Here is a 19,310-nt window from a genome sequence, read left to right on the forward strand (position 1 = left end):
TACAATACATAATTCAGTGTTATATGGAAGATAAAAATAATAATACATGAGATTTGTAAATCGCACTTTCCATCTTGATTAGATGCTCAATGTGCTCCAGAGCAGAACAACAAAACTATTTGCATATATGTAACTATTAAAAACTTTCCTAACGCATTTAGCTTAAATGCTTAAACCCAAGCAAAAGTATGTTTTTGAAAGCTACTATGACGTGTTGTATGGAATGGGTACTTAACGAGTTAATTATCACTTGCCAACAAAGCAAGAATGGAGCTATACAAACCCTTCTTTTCTTTTATTAAGAATTTTAGCGGGTGCTCACGCAAACGCTAACTATCAAACCTAACTTCTTTTCGGGGAACAAAGGAGTTAGTCGAGCCAAGTTGAAGAATAAAAGCCCGTCCGGGTTCACCTCTATACAATATAGTCGAAAATCCCTTTAATCATCACGCTCGATATCCCCCGCTATATTTTCTCTTTCTCTCCCTTTCCCCTCCTTTTTACCCCCCCCCCCCCATTTATTCACTCTTTTCCTTCTTGCTCCCTTCATATTTTTCTCTTTTCCCTCCTCCTGCTGTCCCTCTATATATGTTTTTCCCTTTCCTTTATCCCTTCGGTTCCCTTTTCCCTCCTTCCTTTTCTGTGCCCCCTTTCACTCCTTGATTTTTTTCTCCCCTTTATTTTCTATTGCTTTCCCTTCCCCTTCTTTTGTAATACCCCCTCCGTTATATTGCGAAACAACAGTTTATTGTATTCTATAGAAATGTACAAGTAGCTTAATTTAACATAGCATTATATGTTGGGAAGAGAGAAAGAGTAGTTTTAGAGAGGGATTGAGAAAGAACTAAACGATAAATGAAAATAAATTTGATGATGAGAGGTGCATATGAAAATGATGTCCACAGATAAACATCGGGAAAAGATGAGAGCTAGTGGTTGAGATAGATAAAGGTAAATCAGGAAGGGGATAAAAAATGATGAAAATTAGAGAGGGGTTCCAGTATTTTGATAAGAAAGTCGTATCCTTTTCTTTCCTTTTCCTTGTTTCTTTTCTTAGTCCCTTTCCCTCTCTCTTTCTCGCCTTCAGTAACTTTTATCCCCGCTATTTCATCTTTCTCAATTTTCCCTTCCTTTTTAATTTCTCACCCCTTATTCCTTCTCTTTATCCTTCTTTCTTTTATTTGCCTTCCACCTTCCCTCTTTTCTTTCTATCTCACCTTCGCTTTTTTTCATCACCTCTGTTTTCTTTCTCTCTAGGTTCTTCTTGTTTTAATTTCCCCCTTCCTTATCCCTTCTCCATTTTACCTTTTCCCTCTTTCTCTTCTTCACCCCCCCCTCTATTCTCTTTCTCCCCTTTCCCCTTCTCTCAGTCCGGGCTCCCAGTTTTCTATTTCTTTTATCAGCCTCTTATTACCTTTTGCTTCCGATTTGAAAGATAGTTTTCGGAAAGTTTTAGTGTTACAGTGCCGGCCGCGGGAAACGTCACAGTGCCCCGGGGATAGACGCGGGCGGTTCCCTAGGGCACTCATTTTCTAGGGGAGCGGACGCGGGCGTCTTCCCGCGTCCGCTCCCCTCAAATGCCCGCTACGGGCTACCGCGTCCGCCCTAGGGGGCACTGTGACGTTTCCCGCGGCCGGCACTGTACGTATTATTGGTAACTGTACAGTAGATCATTTAGGTTTTTTTTTCTTAAAATGACTTTGATGCTAACCTATATACATTATATATCGCATACATTCGTACATGTAATTCCGAAGCTTCGTGATTCCGAAGGTTCGGTTATTCCGAAGGTTCGTATTTCCGAAGGTTCGTAATTCCGAAGGTTCGTCAATCTGAAAACGAAATAAGGTTCGTATTTCCGAAGGTTCGTCAATCCGAAAACAATATAAGGTTCGCAATTCCGAAGGTTCGTCAATCCGAAAACGAAATAAGGTTCGTATTTCCGAAAATGAAATGAATTCATTTTGGTAACAAGAACGGTGTTGTCCTTGCAAGATTACAAGACATTATGCAATGATAAAATAACGAACGATGATACATGTGTGTGTTGTGGCCAAAGCATGTATTGATTTAAGAATAGGCGCCGTGATCAAGCATACGATTAGTTTCGATCTTATCGGAGCAAAAGCTGCCCAAGCAAATGGTTAAAGTAGTAGACTTGTTAACTGCAAAAAAAGGGTGAACGCTGCATTTTTTTAGTACAAATGTCCAATTTTGCACAAATGTTCCTTGAGTCAAAAGAAAAAGATTCATCCAAAGAGACACGCTGTATCTATGCAAATAAGCAAGTAATTTGCATATATTTGCATATTATGTCAATATAGTATAAACAAGTAATTCAGAATATATATTTCACCAGAACTGCCCTTAAATTGAAAATAAAGACTTTTAGGGTAAGACAGGGAAGAAAATTGTCATAAAATAATTGGGATATCCTTGTTTATTATTACCTAATTTACATAAATTATGCAAATTATAATTTAAAACATTATTTTTTTCAAGAATCCTGAACTGTTTTACAAATAGCAGCAATTAATCAAAATGTCAACATTCTACATGAAAGCGAAAATATTAGCGAAAACATCTACATGCTTCATGACAGTATTAGTGTCTTAATTTGCTTAGAAAGAGGGCAAATATGTCAAAATGTATGGCGTGATATTGCGCTAAAACAAGACCAAAACAACCTCTATGTCACAGTCACACTCACGAATCGGACAATTAAGCGATCAATGGTATTTCATTCGAGATAACACAATCTCAACACAATATGTTATATATAAGAATAATTGCAAAAGAATTTTAAAAGCAATTACATTCATCTATTAGTTATTTCCCTTTAAGGATATCCAAGAATTGTAAAGAACGTTCCAGAATGTCTTTTCATTATGCAGGCCTTGCCTATTTAAAAGGCCAAGGAGTTTTATTGTTATTTCTGAATAGAGATTATGAACAATAGGCTTAGCTATGTTATTGACACTGTTGATTTCAATGAGGTCATTCAAGAATGTTTTAGAAATGAAGAAGGCTCCTGAAAGAGGAAGAATATTCTTTTGGAAGACAATGCTAGAACTTTCCATTATAGTGAATTCTAGAAGGATAGCTGTAATGGGTATATAAAGCTGGCAGATTCTTCAAGATCATCATCACATCATATGAGAGCAGGAGATCATCACATCATATGAGATCACTTCACCAGATCAGATAAGAGCAGTTTATTTCCACCTGGAATATCTATATTGTGTGGAATTATTTGCCCACCATCAATGAACTGTTTGCAGTTATTTTGAGAGAGGAATTCTCAGTTCTCATCGAGATCATCAACCTGTTTTATTGAACACTCTTCAACCCATGGATTGCTGAATTTGACTGTTAATCATCATCAACATCGTCTTCACGGACGCTTCAACTCATTACAGTGACTCTGATTTATTCATCGTACTTCAACATCAGTTTCATCATCGCCATTATTAATAAGGAATCTTCCCAGCCTACCTGGAATCTATATCGGACTATCATAACAGTGAACTATAACCCTGGATTGTACATCAGACATTTCAAGAGATTAATGTAAGATTATTTGGTTTTATTTTTGTTTAAATACATGATGTTATAATAAGAATAATTGTAAAAGAATTTTAAAAGCAATTACATTCATCTATTAATTATTTGCCTTTAAGGATAGCCAAGAATTGTAAAGAACATTCCAGGATGTCTTTTTATTATGCAGGCCTTGCCTGTTTAAAGGCCAAGGAGTTTTATTGTTGAATAGGGAAAAGCCAAACAATAGAATTGTATTGGTAGTGGAAATGAATAGGCTAAGGTATTTTGTTTACACATGTTGATTTCAATGAGGTCATTCAAGAGTGTTCTGGATTTTGACTGCTCTTGAAAGGAGAAAGTTTTTTTAAAAAGAAAATGCTAGAACCTTCCATTATAGTGAATTCTAGAAGGACAGCTGTAATGAGTATATAAAGCTGGCAGATTCTTCAAGATCATCATATCATATAAGATCACTTGATCATCACATCATATGAGAGCAGGAGATCACATCATATGAGATCACTTCACCAGATCAGATCAGAGCTAAAAGTTTCACTCCAGACTTTATTTCTACCTGGAATATTTATCTTCTGTGGAATTATTTGCCCACCATCAATGAACTGTTTGCAGTTATTTTGAGAGATGAATTCTCAGTTCTCATCGAGATCATCAACCTGTTTTATTGACCACTCTTCGACCCATGGATTGCTGAACTTGACTGTTAATCATCATCAACATCGTCTTCACGGACCCTTCAACTCGTTACAGTGACTCTTATTATTCATCGTACTTCAACATCAGTTTCATCATCGCCATCATTAATAAGGAATCTTCCCAGCCTACCTGGAATCTATATCGGACTATCATAACAGTGAACTATAACCCTGGATTGTACATCAGACACTTCAAGAGATTAATGTAAGATTATTTGGTTTTATTTTGTTTAAGTACATGATTAATTTCCTGTAATAAAAAAAGGGAAATTTAAATTAAATCTTGTTTGTTATTTGTTGCAGTATCGTAACAAATAATTTTGGGGGCTTGTCCGGGAAACGAAAACCAAATTTGTATAAGCCAATTTGAAACTAAAACCAGTTGTCCGGGAAACGAAAACCAAATTTGTACAAGCCAATTTGAAACTAAAAACAGTTTTTCAGGAAACGAAAGCCAATTTGAGACGAAAGGCAATTTGAAACAAAAGCCAATTTGAATTGGAAACATTTTGGAATTTTTTTGGAAAGTTCTAGAATATACTGTACTGTGTTATTACTTGCTTGTATTTGTGTATATTCACTATGGCTACATTTGATGTTGAAGAATTTCTTGCAATGACAGAATTGTCATATGATCATTTGAAGTCACTGAAGAAGGATGATTTGATAACAGTTTGTGATCATTTGGGTGTATCTCTAGCCCGAGGTTTAAAGAAGGCAGAGATAATTGACTTGTTAGCTAGTCACATGAAGCTTACAGAGGAGTCTGAAACTTCTATCAATATGTCAGATGATGCTCGGATCCAACTGGCAAACATTGAATTGGAAAAAGAGAAAATCAACCTTAAAAAGGAAATAGAAATGGAGAAAATGAGATTAGAGTACCAGTTGAAATTGAAAGAAATGGAGTTAGCTCATGCAAATACTAACTCTACTCAAGATAAATCTCCCCAAGGCTTTGATGTGGCGAAAAACATTCGCCTTGTGCCAAAATTTGATGAAGAGGGAGTTGATACATATTTTGTGTCATTTGAAAAAGTGGCCAAGAGATTGAATTGGCCCGAGGAATACTGGACTCTTCTCCAAAGTGTTTTTGTTGGAAAGGCTGCAAAAGTCTATTCTTCACTCTCTGAAATGCAATCATGTGACTATGCTACAGTAAAAGAAACAATTCTCAATGCATATGAGTTGGTACCAGAAGCGTACAGATATAAATTTAGGAACATGCAAAGACAATCAGGCCAGACGTATGTTGAATTTGCTAGGGAACAAGAAATGATGTTCGATAAGTGGTACAGATCACTGAAAGTTGACAAAGATTTTGTTCACCTTAGGGAAGTTGTCCTCCTAGAAGAATTCAAAAAGAGTCTTCCTTTTGGCATTAAATCTCACTTAGATGACCACAGAGTTACTAAAGTCAGTAAAGCAGCCATAGTAGCTGATGAATTTGAGGTCACACATAAAGGTAGTGGAGATAGGCCTCCTTTCAAGAATTATTGGAAAAAGAAAGGAAAAGGGTCATTTGAATCCCACAATAAACCTAGTGAGGAAAAGTATGCAAGCAAGGACAAAGACACTAACAAGAATCAGGCTAGTGAGTGCACAGAATCAACCAAAAGGTCTGAGAGTCGTAGTTCCAAAATTTGTACTCATTGTCATAAATCGGGACATTTGAAAGAATCATGTTGGAAATTGGTTGGAATGCCAACCAAAGTTAAGAAAGACATGGGTTTTGTCAAGCAAACAAGTGTTCCCTCGATGGAGTTTGTCCCATCAGAGCCCAATCGAGATGTTGAGAGTGTTTCTCTGGTATTTGCTGATAAAGTCAAGCAGGTTGATGAAACTTTTAGAAGTTTTTTGTATGATGGTGAAGTATCCCTTGTTCGACTGGTGCTGCTGGTAGGTCAGTGGTGATCCTTAGGGATACAGGGGCTGCACAGTCCCTGATGGTGCCAGGTGATTCGGCTCTTCCTCCGGAGAGTTCAGAGAATGCCAACGTCTTAGTTCAAGGTATTGGCCCAAATTTCATGTCGGTTCCTTTGCATAAGGTCGACTTAAAGTGTGACCTAGTTAGTGGTCCTGTGACTGTTGGTGTCGTTCCAGAATTACTCATGGAAGGTGTTGATTTCTTGTAAGGTAACGACTTGGCTGGAGATAGAGTTGTTGCATCTCCAGTGGTTTCGGAGAAGCCCGTTGAGGTAGCTGAAACTGAATTGTTGCAGGAAGATTTTCCAGGGATTTTCCCGGATTGTGTTGTTACTAGGTCTCAGACTCGTAGAGCTGAAAAGGATGATGCGGAATCTGCTGATGTAGAGGAGAGTACTGATGTCTGGTTAGCTGAAACCTTTTTCAAGGATTTGAATTTCAAGGATTTGCCTGGGGCAGCACCCACCAAACCATTTTAGATAGACTGTTATTACTGCAAAAGAAGTCCCTTCGTGTTATTCATAATTCAGCTTTTCGTTCACACACTGACCCATTATTTTTTGATAGCAAATTGCTGAAGATAAGCGACCTATACTTATTTCATTTAGGACAATTTATGTTTAAATTTGACAAAAACACACTTCCACGTGTATTTGATTCTATGTTTCCTCTTAATCGGTCTTTTCATAATTACCCTACTAGGCAATCTAACGAATTTCATTTACCCCGTTTTAGAACTTTATTGGCAAAGAGTACATTTATGTTCGATGGTCCTAGATTTTGGAACTCCCTCGACATTAACATAAAAAACAGCCCTTCCATACATTCTTTTAAAAGAAAACTGAAAAACTTCTTACTTCAATCCTACCGAGGTCTTCATTACTAATTCCCGCTCGTTATCATCTCCTCTCAGACTTCAAGTTATGTTTTTGTCTTTATCATTTTGTTTTATCCTCTCTTTTCGGTCGTAATTTGTCCTGATTCTATTTTACGTTTATTCTACTTTTGTCGTCCTGTTTTGTTTTTTGTTTTTTATTTTTATTATTTCTTCGTTTTGTCTTGTTCAGTGAGTTATCCTGTTCTTTTTCATCTATTCTGTAAATCTTCGTAGGCAAATAGCAACCATTGCGTCTCTCTCTCTCTCCTCTATTCTCTTCCTTTAGGGGGGTTCACATTATACAAGCGATGCTTTTGAGTGAATCCCCCATTTCCACAGATACTTTTCTTTCCAAAGTATTATAATTTTTTCTATAAAATATTTTTTTTTTTTTTTTATATGTTATTATCATTAATGTATTGTAAATATTTGTTAAAATGTATGAAAATGATTTGTATATTTGCTATTTCTGTTGGAAATAAAATCTGAATCTGAATCTGAATGGGGATAGTGTTGAAGGCTCTGTTGCTAACAATGATAGTTTGGTTAGTAAATCCTGCTTATCACCCACAGTCCCAGGGAGCGTTAGAACGCTATCATCAGACTTTGAAGACCATGATTAGGGCTTATTGTGAAGACTATCCCGATGACTGGGATAAAGGGATCTCATTCCTACTGTTTGCAACTAGGGATTCCCCGAATGAGTCCACAGGTTTCAGTCCATTTGAATTGGTCTATGGTCATGAGGTTAGGGGTCCCCTAAAGCTGATCAAAGAGGTTTATTGTTCAGAATGATGATGTAAACCTTCTAGACTATGTGTCAAAGTTTAGAGAAAGGCTCTCAAAAGCTTGTGATGTGGCTAAGGAACACTTGAAAGAGTCGCAGGGGAAAATGAAAGCTCAAGCTGACAAAAAATGCAAAAGAGCGAAGTTTCAAGCCTGGAGACAAAGTGTTAGTGTTGTTGCCTTTGCAAGGTGAGCCCTTGAAAGCTAGGTTTAGTGGTCCCTACATAGTCAAAAAGATATTGAATGATGTCAACTATGTGATCAGTACCCCTGATCGAAGAAAGTCTCAAAGAGTTTGTCATGTAAACATGTTGAAAGAATACTTTGAGCGAGAGGCTAGTCAGCCAATAGGTACAACACAGGTCAAAGAAGAAGAAAAACATGTAGATGTTCATGAAGAAGAATGCTATGGAAAGACAGATAATGAATTGTCTTATACAGATGTATCTAAGAACGAACCATGTGGTGTAAAGTTATCTAACTCAGAGATGTTAGGAAATATGGATGAGGCATTAAAACACCTGCCTGAAGATCAGAGAAATGATATATCTGGCCTGTTAAGAGAATATGAGAATGTATGTAAAGACAAACCAGGTCGTACACCTTTAACTGTACATGATGTAGACGTAGGTGATGTAAGACCTATCAAACAGAATCCTTATAGGCTCAATCCAATCAAGTTGGAAATGGTGAATAAGGAAATACAGTTTATGTTAGATAATGACATAATCGAACCGAGTCAGAGTAGTTGGAGTTCTCCCATTGTAATGGTTCCAAAGCCAGACGGCTCTCAGAGATTTTGCATTGATTACCGAAAGGTAAATGCAGTAACTAAGACTGACTCGTATCCAATTCCTAGGTTAGAAGATTGTATTGATAGGGTTGGAAATTCTGCCTATATCACAAAGATAGACTTGCTTAAAGGATATTGGCAAGTGCCACTGACTGACCGAGCCAAAGAGATATCAGCCTTTGTTACACCTGAAGGCTTGTTTCAATGCAAAGTCATGCCTTTTGGAATGAAAAATGCACCAGCAACCTTCCAAAGGTTGACAAATCAAGTGATTGCCGGACTTGACAATTGTGTCGTATACATAGACGACATCCTAGTATACAGTGATACTTGGAATGATCATCTGAATCATTTGCGAGCACTGTTTGACAGGCTGGACAAAGCCAATCTAGTAGTGAATCTGATGAAGAGTGAATTTGCCAAGGCAAAGGTCACATATCTTGGTCATGTGGTTGGTCAAGGGCAAGTGCTACCAAGAGAAGCCAAGATACAAGCTATCTTAGACTTCCCAATTCCCACAACTAAGAAAGAATTGCTCAGATTCTTAGGTATGAGTGGCTTCTACAGGAAATTTGTTCCAAATTACAGTACTGTGGTTAGTCCTCTGACAAACCTGCTGAAGGCAAAAGTGAAGTATGTTTGGTCTGACGAATGTCAAAGATCATTTGAGAAATTAAAGGCCATTTTGGTGAATGAGCCTATTTTGGCAGCTCCAAACTTCACAAAGCCATTCAAAGTAGCAATTGATGCATGTGATGTTGGAGTAGGAGCAGTATTGCTCCAAGAAGATGAAGAAGGCATCGAAAAACCAGTGTGCTACTTCTCTAAGAAACTCAATCGGTTTCAGAGGAAGTACTCAACTATTGAAAAAGAGGCCCTGAGTCTCGTACTAGCCCTTCAGCAGTTTGAGGTGTATCTAACCAATGGAGAGATTACAGTCTATACAGACCACAATCCTCTTGTGTTTTTGGAGAAATTCTAAACAAAGGACCAAAGACTGTAGAGATGGAGCCTAATGCTCCAACCATTCCCTTTGAAAATTGTACACATAAAGGGAAAGAATAATGTAATTGCTGATGCTCTGTCAAGAGTATAAAAAGTGAAATTATTCATGATTTTGACCAAGTGTGTCATTTGAAGAAAACATCTTTGATGTTAATATATTTTAACATGTTCGTTAAGTACTATATCTTTGTACACGATAACTGTAAATGATTTATCAAGATGACTTTGAACAGTTAAAAGAAAAAGTAATCTTAAAGAAACCTTTACTACGGTAAAGCTTTCTTTTCCCCGGTGGGGGAGGTGTTATATATAAGAATAATTGTAAAAGAATTTTAAAAGCAATTACATTCATCTATTAGTTATTTCCCTTTAAGGATAGCCAAGAATTGTAAAGAACATTCCAGGATGTCTTTTTATTACGCAGGCCTTGCCTATTTAAAGGCCAAGGAGTTTTATTGTTGAATAGGGAAAAGCCAAACAATAGAATAAGTGCCCTTTTCCAGATGAGGGCTTCATTTAGACGATATTCTAAATATATATTGTCAAAACAAAATAAACGGTTTTGGCAATTTCGACAGGCCATGCACCGTCACGTACACGAACTTATTTTATGAGATATAAAACAATGCCTTCTATGTTTTTTTTTTCAAGAGGAGATTGCAAAGAGGCTTTACTGTGTGTAGTAGAAATGTATCTTTCTTCCGATTGGGCTCTCAAAATATTTAAAATCAACATAGAGTGGACTCAATAAAGGGCCGTGTGGCTGTTTTTTTAATTTACCACAGCTCCTCTACATGTCAGTTGAAGAGTATTTTCTCCTCAATCTATTCCAAGGTATCAATACAAACAAAAGTAATATTTTAAGAGTTCTAAAGACAATAAACTATTTTTTAATGCATAAAACCAAAAAGGGAAAGGGTATCCTAGGCATGCTCCTGTTGGGTTATAGCCTTTACTGTGCTAGAGCACTATTACAAACGGCAGAACAATAATAATATTAGTAATAATAATGATATTAACAATAATTATAATAATATCAATAATGATGAATGTAAATATAAAAATATAGATATAAAAGTTGCTTTATTATACCAAAAAACGCATTTTGCCTTGCCGATGGCTTTAAAACATGATATATTTTTCATTTAAAGTCGAAATACGGAGAGGGGATGGGGTAAATTCGGAGGGCTCCCGTGGGCTTAAATAAACAAAAATAAAAAAACTTTTTCAGGAATCATGTTGTCTGATGTCCCATACATCTGTGTTTTCCAAGTTGATAATACAAGTCAAACTGGTTTGTAAAGTAGCGGGAATGCCGGGGAGATGCAGTTTTGCCACTTTGGGGTCTCCAAAAGATATATATTTTAACAAAGTTGATATATGGATTGAGGTGGGGTACATTCGTCATGATTCATGTGCCAGAGCTTCACTAAAGCAGTAACCTGCAAAGCAATGTCTCCTGTAAATTTTCCAAGAGAAACAAATAAAACCAAATTAATAGTGTTTTACCGATACCGAAATGCATTTTGCCCGTTTGTATCATAGATTACGGTGTGGCAGACACACCAACAAAAGCGATACGAGAAGCCGATGGAAGCTATTGTGTTGAGATTGTGTTATCTCGAATGACATACCATTGATCGCTTTATTGTCCGATTCGTGAGTGTGACTGTGACATAGAGGTTGTTTTGGTCTCGTTTTAGCGCAATATCACGTCATACATTTTGACATATTTGCCCTCTTTCTAAGCAAATTAGACACTAATACTGTCATGAAGCATGTAGATGTTTTCGCTAATATATTCTTTTTCATGTAGAATGTTGACATTTTGTATTAATTGCTGTTATTTACAAAACAGTTCAGGATTCTTGAAAAAATATGTTTATTCGATTATCGAATAAATTCTATTGGGAGAGAATACAAGTTTTAGTATGTAAACAAATATTGACTATGAACCAGTTCACTGCCTTTCAGAAGGAGGTCACGTGTACTTCTGTTGGGGGAAGTCGGTCAAAACGCGCACCCGGAAGGATTGTATCACATTAAAGCGTGCGCGGTAATTTTACACATCCGAAATGCGCCAATGCTCTGAATGCGCGATCAGCGCGGATGAAATCGAGTCATTCACTTTCTAATTTCCGTCCGGGAAAGACATTTTTTATGATCACGGTGGTACTACGGTACCTTTTACTCGGATTTATCGGAAACACGATCCCCATGCACGGAGATATCTCAGATAGAACTATATATACGGTACTCTATATATCGCGATCTGGATCTATACACGGAAAACTAAATCCAACCCTAGCCGGACTCTAACCTAATAACATCGGAACATATTCCACTGGCACTGATACCGTACATCTGTGATGAAACTGTTAAGATGGTTAAAGTTATAGGCCTAGGCCTATACGGTACTCTTCGCTTCGGCCTAGAACAGATCTACGGAACCAATTTATTATACCTCGGCCTCGGAGACATCTGACAAGTGAATTCACTAAAACTCAATTTTAGTCGCAGGTAGGCCAGCTACACTGCAGATCGATAAGCTAACTTCGACCACATTACGATACTGGCTCCTCAATTTCGACGGTCGACTCTAAAGTATAATTATCGCGGCAGACATCAAAACTTGACTGGTTCGATGAAATAATCAATGCCTCAAGATGGGAAAACATAAAGGATCAACCAGCAGAGGAGGCAGGGGGAAAGGAGCCAAAGGTTCAAGGAGACGCCCACGTCCACGCAGTCTATGCGGTCAGAGTACCGTACGGGTACCGGTACGACTACGAGCAACGAGAGCCACAACGGAGAGCCCGGCAAGCCAGCAGCCGACCAGACCGGGGGTGATCGAGCCTTCGCTACGCGATGGACCAGAGATAGAGCTCTCAACAAGCAACCACCTCCCACCCACGTTAACCCACGACGAGCCACCAGTCATCCGGTGAGTTAACCAGCCTAGGGCCTGTAATGCAGGCCTCTGGCTTTGGTGAACTTGTGTCATTCTCATTAGTAGGCCTATTGTGCCTGAAACTAGTAGAAATAGAATGAGGGTTAACTCGACGGTAACTCAGGCCGGGAAGAACCTGGGAATACAGCTGACAAAAAGGCTAGGCCTAGATTAACATCTCGCTCATTTTGCAGTGATAATTCAACCAGGGCTTTAGTCCCAGACATAGGCGGCGGAAGCGGGGGGGGGGGGGGACGTGTCCCCCCCTAAATTTAAGGAGGGCGGGACGTTCCCCCCCCTAAATTTGTTGTTGATGACCTTTTTTTGGGGGGGGGCTTGTCAATTTATTTTCCTACGTCCCACCTAAAATTTTTTGGTTGAGACCTTTTTTGGGGGGGCTTGTCGACATTTTTTTGGTTGTCCCCTCCTAAAATTTTTTGCTTCCGCCGCCAATGGTCCCAGATCCAGGGAAAATGCAAGAGCTAGCGATTAGGGCCTATTTTAATGTCACGCCATAGCACATGTAGATGTGGACCTAGCCTGCAGTTAATTTTAATCACTTGGCTGTGGATCAAGGTCTAGGCCTAGGGGTCTAAATTTTGAAATTGCTGCCAATTCAGATAAATTTATACAGAATGGATTGATACATAAGCCTACTAACTGAAGAAATTAGTGGTATTACCACTGCCGCATAGGTGAAAATATAAATAAATATCGAGCCCGGGCCTAACGTTAGCCTGGCCTGGACCTGGTCTTACTCAGGACTACAACGTAGTGCCCGGCTTGGCCAATAACTCTGATTCATTGTAATTCCGAAGCCGGTTGTTTAGATTTTTTGGGTAGTCTAGACTCTACGTCAGAAGTAGGCTAGATTAGATCTGGAAATTAAAGATCTCAATGCCTAAATTATATTCATTTTCATAGTTTTGGCCAGATTTGATACGTATAGGGTTAGAATATCTATTTAGGACCAGAATTAGGCCTAATTCTAAGACGCCGTTTTTGCAATTGGAGAAATGCTCGAGCTTTTTCAAATCAAATTGAATGGGAAAAGTCAATTCTTTGTCAGATCCAGTCTACTGCCATTTCTGTGCGCAGCCTACAGCTAGGCCTACATCTTTAATATCAACTTCACAATGGAAGTTAGGCTAGGCCTAGTTCTATTTCTGAGTAGATGTAGCCATAGACTGGACTTGTCTGTTTTAGGCCCTGGTTCAGCTGGCAGATAAACCATAAAGGCCGTCTATAGTATGCGCAATAAATCAGCTTGAAAGATAAATGTTGACCTCTTTGATTTAATCTGATCATGGTCTCGAATTTATCCCTGTCCGGCTAGCTTGAAATGTGATTGAATGGAATTCTCTCAGTCTTTCAACAAAAAAATGAATAAATAAAGAAAAAAAATAATAATAATAATAAAAAATAGGCTTAAATAAAATATATAAGGGGATTAGGCCTAGATAGAAAACAAACACGGTAAATAAAGGAACCATAGAGTTGGTAGTATTGATAATGAAATATAAAAATCAATATCCCAAGATCTACACCTTGAAGCATCAATAATGGTTCGGTTCATACGCCTTGAAAGGAGGTTGGTATTTGGAATTAGGTTTGTATGGAATGGATGTCGATGTTTGGGAGTGCTTTTGAGTTTTAAATCTCGAGAAAACACAGTAACGGTAAATTTACCATGCACTCACCGATGCGAACTAGCATGGAACTCCTACCTCAATCTGGATAGTATTATTACCAATACTTTGCAATATTTCTGCTCTCTTTTGGAAGGGGCAAGTTCAAGGGTTTCGGCAAGCAGCGATTGTTTTTTATATAGCGCTTTGTCAATCTTTAACACAATGAAACATTACAATTCATGGTTGAAGAGTAATAGTACAGGAGCCTAGATTGCCTGTGAGTAGTTGGAACTGAGATGATATCGACTATATCATGAATGGCAACAATTGAAATAATAATTTTGCTAGTAATGTTAATAGCGGTAAATATAAATAATGATGAAACAATATTTCCGGAAGGGGTCAAGTGGAAATTAATGGATATAGATAGGCGGGCATGGGCTTGTATTTGGATGTGGCTGAGCCCTGTTAAGCTTCGGTCATAATTTCCATGTGTTGCGTTTTTTAATACAATACATACAAATGAAGTAAGCCATTTAGTTCAAGTGTACATGTAGGTGAACGGGTGAACCTGGAAATGAAGTCGTAAATGTTTTATGTGATAAAATGGGTGGTATTTACCCAACTGTAGTAGTTTGGATAATTGGTTTTCGGGGGAGGATGGCAGTGCATTCTTGTAATTCAGATGATGTTACGCAGATACCCATCCATGGTTTATATCAAAAGAAAGCCACTGATTACTCACTCAGCACGTTTCATAAATGTACATGTGGATGCTTTTTTTTTAATTGATCAGTGAGGGGAATATGGGTGACCAGTGGTCTGCTGCTGATTCTGCAAGAGCTTAAAGGGATTGGTTAACATTGGTTTGACTTTTAAAAAATCTGAGCTAGAAGGTCACACTTGTCACCTGCGTCTGTGATATATTACAAAAATGAAGCCCAGAAAAAATTGCGTTCGAAAATAATTATTTAGTTCTTCAAAATTGAAATATAAAGTGACCGGAAATACCATCTTAATTTCATCCCATACACTTATGCGTACTATTTAAGCATCTATAAGACGCCTATTTAAAAAATCGGGGTTTGCCTTGTAGTTTTAGCTTTTCATTCTCAATAATGGTTGTTTTCAGGGTTTATTAGTTGTAATACATGCACTTGTACGCATATTTCATCTTGGTTTGAGAATTTTTTTAAATCGGCAGCCCGCAAAGTTAAACAATACCTTTAATATTGGCGGGATGCAAAGAAAAAGAAAATAAATAAATGAAAAAAAGGAACATAAAAAAATTAAAGAAAGGCGTCTGCAATTTGGCTTACAATGTATTTCTGTAGTTTTAGAGGTTATAAACAGTGCATGAATATTGTTGATTATAATACTCTTCTGCTACAACTATTAGTTAAAATAAATTGCTTAACATGCCAAAATAAATGAAAAAAAATAATAATAAAGGCTGAAAAAAAAGATATTCATAAATTTGATAACTGGAAAACAGAGATAAAAAGTCGGGAGCTACGTGCATGAGAAGAGCAAGGAAATCTTAATTGGCCTTAAGTTTAAATAGGCATGCTTCTACCGAAAGTTCTTTATGTCAATGGAATGTGTATAGTTTACATGCAACACCAAATTAAACTATTAGGGTATTTACACGCACAATACAACTCCGGCTTAAAGAGAATTAGGTGTTTTTAACATGATCCATGACAAATCAACCTGAAAAGGAACTATGGGTATTTTACATGTCCCAACGCAAGTCCAAAGTAAAAAGAAGTATGGGTGATTACAGGTGCCAATTTAACTTCAACTTAAAGATAAATCAGAGTAGTTGCCGTCAACATGAGTTTATATCGCCAGAGATCTGGTACATTTAAATGAATCGAATCTTGTGGAAACATGAAACCTAAGCCGGGGATCAATTACCATGGGCAACGCCAATACAGGCAAATAAAGGAAAAGACTAGACAAATCCGTGGAATGTATGCTTACATGTACTTTGATTATTCATCAGAACTACACAATTTCTTGCAGAATCCACTGGCATAAATAATGCTCATATGTATCTGGCATAAATAATGCTCATATGAACAAATGTTGGGGTCATTTTTCAGGTTCAGTAAACTCACTACCACAATTGATAGTTATCTTTGAATATCATTAAGGGTATTTACATGCCGTGTCCTAATGCAACTCCAGCTTAGATATAATTATATATAATTACAGTTACCATATTATATCCATACATCTGGATACCAATAAATTATCTCATACTGACATGCATGTACGGCAAAGGCTACCATAAAGAATATATACTCGGAAAGATTTCTGGTTTCTCCTTGCAGGGCTCGAAGATACTGGCTGTTTGGCGATAGCTTACAAGGAGGACTCGGGAGAGGGCCGTCACCACGGGGAACCACAACCTTGGGGGCTGATTAAAGGCTACGAGGTGTACTAGTTGGTGGAGCCGTGGGGGTACTACGCTTCCCAACTGCCCGAGTGACCTCCAAGGGGGACTGAGATACAGCCCCATACCAACCTTAATAATCATTCACGTGGGATCCATTGGATTCAATGATTGGGCAGCTATATAGTGCCAAAGAAAGTAGACAAGCTGGAGACAACGCACTGAATTCAACCAGAGCTCTACGGCCTTGGTGCCACATATGTTTCTCAAGCATCTTGCCACGCCTTACTATTATGCACAAGAAAGAACTATCACCTCACAGGCAGCTAGTGACAATGTCAGGAAATCTGTGAACAAGTATATATGCCAAGCGAAGGATTCGGTGCATGCACAATGCGTCATTTATCAACCACATCTTACACTATCATGAACACCGGTACTACAACAGAGGTGGCATCCAACGGTCAGACGAAGGAAGTGACATCCTGATTAGTGATTTCAATAGGGCGGGTCAATTCGCCCTCACCGGACAAGACTTGAATGAATAAGAGAGCTCTAAGAGTCCCAGGATTGGCGAGTGTGACTCCTTTAATTGATCTGGGAATAGCGAAGGAAAGACACTGGACGTGCAGGGAAGTGTTGTTTAATTACACAACCCATGGCACTCATACTATTATAATGGTTTCTCATGCTTATATTGGTTCATTATCCTTTTAACCAAACGGTACCTTCGGCTCATACCGAAGAGAAATACAAGAGAAACATTAAGATTTAATGAACGAATGAGTTACACCGACAAATAAATTCAATAGATCAATAGCACGAAGTGCTCAAAGGTTAGCAACTGGCATTAAGCCAAGGTGATAGTTTTGAATTTGGTTTGGTTATACCTTACAATGCAATCACATCTGTCATATTGGCGTGGGTGGACACTCGCACCTGATTGGACATGGGTAATAGTGAAAATAAACTTGGGAGTTAATTAATGAACAGAGAACCTCTTTCTGCCAAATGGCAAGATATACAGAAACATAGAAACAGTGCTTATCCAATGTTTCTTTTCTTGGTACGAAAGTTGCTCTTGTCAGTGGTTAATGGTAACTAGTTTGGTGCAACTGAACAAATCAAAGAATTGGCAAAAAAATGAAAATAAAAAAAAAAAAAAAAAAATATGGGTGTTGTTTTGGGGGCATTTGTTTTGGGGGTGTTTTTTAGTACTTGGCAATTTCATTATCATTTCTCGAAGCATGCAGGGGATGGAATGACCAAGAGCTCTGTGAGCCAATGGCGGGGAAAGGCCAAGATTATCGGATATTTCGTAGGGGGATCCCCGTCCCAGGCAACTGGGACACTGGGTGGAGCCACCATCCTCCCAGCTGGTCACGTGACTCGTGACCCGGTTCCTCCTATGTGGTTAATTCTTAGCCTTACTCTATCCTTCCTCTGCAGGCATTGACATTTATTGATATTACTGCGATACACATGTTTGTGAAGTATTGGTGTATTGATTAATGTTTGATATTACTGTGATACACAAGTATGTGAAATATTTGGGTAACAATTCCCGAACGGAAATTAAAAATTGAGAATATGGCAATATCTGGTATATCGTGTAGTATTCACAATATGTTTATTCGATTATCGAATAAATTCTATTGGGAGAGAATACAAGTTTTAGTATGTAAACAAATATTGACTATGAACCAGTTCACTGCCCTTCAGAAGGAGGTCAAGTTCACGTGTACTTCTGTTGGGGGAAGTCGGTCAAAACGCGCACCCGGAAGGATTGTATCACATTAAAGCGTGCGCGGTAATTTTACACATCCGAAATGCGCCAATGCTCTGAATGCGCGATCAGCGCGGATGAAATCGAGTCATTCACTTTCTAATTTCCGTCCGGGAAAGACATTTTCCCACCTCCCACCCCTCATTCCTCTGTATTGATGTTCCTTAAGATGCATTTACGGATTCCGTCGATATATTTAATCAGTGGATTTTCTTTTTAGCCCAAGGGTTGAAAAAAGAAAGAGAAAAAAAATTATAATATATATATATCTTATCAGTATAACATGCGAGACGGGCGCAAATGGGTAGCATGAATGAAATAATTTGCATTCACTGTGCTAGGAATGGTAAAATATGATTACTATGACACATAACACACGTAATTGGTAGAAAACCGTGACTATTGGCCAACAGATGGTTGGTACAAAGCTATTACCTCATGGTTATACTCTAGAGGAATTTTGGACTTTCAGTTGTCAATGGGGTGGCTAGATGAGTTTGCATGTCTTGTTGCTTAGTAAGATTCATTTATGTATCTTCATAGGCTGATTTTATGGTTTTGTAAAGAAATGGATGGCTGGTTGGGGTTGTACCAAGGAGTAACTCCTTGGTTGTATACATATTTTGGTTGGCTGGTTGGGGTTGTTGAATATTTGGCTGGATGGTTGGGGTTTTTATCAACAAGACTTTAGGCCAACAGATGGTTGGTACAAAGCTATTACCTCGTGGTTATACTCTAGAGGAAATTTGGACTTTCAGTTGTCCATGGGGTGGCTAAATTAGTTTGCATGTCTTGTTGCTTAGTAAGATTCATTTATGTATCTTCATAGGCTGATTTTATGGTTTGGTAAAGAATTGGATGGCTGGTTGGGGTTGTACACATATTATTTTGGTTGGCTG

Source organism: Lytechinus variegatus, chromosome 6, assembly GCF_018143015.1.
Source record: "Lytechinus variegatus isolate NC3 chromosome 6, Lvar_3.0, whole genome shotgun sequence".
Lineage (NCBI taxonomy): Eukaryota > Metazoa > Echinodermata > Echinoidea > Temnopleuroida > Toxopneustidae > Lytechinus > Lytechinus variegatus.